This window comes from Octodon degus, unplaced genomic scaffold (assembly GCF_000260255.1).
Source record: "Octodon degus isolate 3935 unplaced genomic scaffold, OctDeg1.0 scaffold00027, whole genome shotgun sequence".
Classification (NCBI taxonomy): domain Eukaryota; kingdom Metazoa; phylum Chordata; class Mammalia; order Rodentia; family Octodontidae; genus Octodon; species Octodon degus.
The window spans coordinates 16,122,090-16,123,916 of record NW_004524603.1 but is presented as its reverse complement, the minus strand read 5'-3'; positions in this window follow the sequence as shown (position 1 = coordinate 16,123,916).

Below are 1,827 nucleotides of genomic sequence, written 5' to 3'. Positions count from 1 at the left end.
GTGTGTGTGTGTGTGTGTGCAGACCACTCGTGGGATGCATGGGGGTGAGTGCATGCGTGATTGTGCACGCGTGTAGGTGCGTGTGCACACACGTGGGATGCGTGTATGCACACGTGGGGGTATGAGCGCGTGGGCTGCGTGGGGAGGGGATCGCGAGTGCCGGCTGCGGACCAGCAATCGACTGCAGACAGAGGCTGGCAAAGTGCCTCACCTTCCCTCACTCCCTGAGACCCCAACGGAATGAATGGAGGACCGGGTGGGTGCAGGACCTTTGCAATCCGTGTGCCATCTGAGGTGCCAGAGTAGGTCCGTGGAGCTTGGGCTCCACTCCATCCCGGTTTCAGCCAACTGCTCTTCCTCCTCAGGGCTAAGTGGTCGGAGGCCCCGCCTCCACCACCAGGGTGGGAGGTTACCCCGCGTGGATCCGCTGCCCCTGGCCTCTGGGATCTGAGCTGCAGCTGCTCCTTTCTCTTGAGTGTTTGCGCAGGACGCCTTGACACCCTCAGGTTTAAGACTTGTAGGATCCTTTAGGCAGTGTTCTTAGAACTTTGGATTGTGGTACATGACTAGATCATAAAACGAATTGGTGAGTGACAGCCAACTTCTTAAAAGAATGAAATAAAATTCAATGGAAGGGATAGGATGTAGCTCAGTGGCACAGCACACCTACCTGGCAAGCACGAGTTTCAGAGTTTGATTCCTGGTACCTCACAGCCCCTTCCCTCCCCCCCTACAAAAAAAAGAATCCAGTGGAAGCCAGTGTCAGCCTGAGTTGTGGTGCATGCCTGTAATCCCAGCCTTTGGGAGGCTGAGGCAAGAGGATCGTCAAAAGTTTGAGAGACCAACCAGGGGTACAAAGTGAGCTAAAGGCCAGCCTGAACTGCATAGTAAGACCCTGACTGAAGAAGGCAAAAGAAAAAGAAAATGTCTGCGTCCCTTGCACTTACTGAGGATAACCAGTGTTTTACAAATCTTTTGCTTTAGTTACATATTCTAGGCAAGTGTGGAGAACTGTGGGTCATAGGTCATAAAATTTTAAAGCTGTTATTTTGGGCACATAATAATGATCATTGACACTGCACTGTTTTCTTAAAAACAAACCCACTATTTTACTACTTCTTATCCGCCCCAGACTCTGTATCCCATGCCCCGTCCATGTCCCCAAAGGCAGGCTCTTGCCCACACTCACCTGGCTTTCTGAGTGACTCAGCGTTCACCCACCCTTTGCCTGAGGATGGTCTTGGGACGCCATCTTCCTCGCACCTGTGTTCAGTGTTACGGTTCCCCTGAATTCTCTCTGCCCAATGTCATTTACACTTGCAGGATCTCGACAAACGTTGCTCAAAGGAGCCTCAGAGAAGACAAGGGCCAGCCATGCCCTTTCAGATTTCAACAACTGAAACCCAGAATAGTCAACTTTATTGCCCAATGTCACACAGTGTTGAATCTTAGGCTCTTAGGCTGCTGTTCTTTGATTTACAGCGTTCCTCTGTCCTCCTCCTTTCCATCAACCCTGCAGTCCTTAACCGGTTTCCCTAGTTTTGGTCTTTGCCGGTTCAAGCTGAGCACTGCCCTCTTCCTAAAGCTTAGTTCTCACCATGCCCCTGCCTTCTGTCCTTTATGGCTCAACTCTACACACAGGGCTTAGCTGCTAGCTCCTTGGCTTTTAATCAAGGCAGGCAAGTACCGACTTGGCTCTTGGAGGACAGAAGTTCAACAAGTCATTGCCTCTCCAGCCAGACTGGTTTATTTGTGGTCCTTCGCCAGCCTTGCCCACCTGTGCCTCGGTGCCTTTGACCGAAAAGTCGATTTCCCACCAGAAGTGCC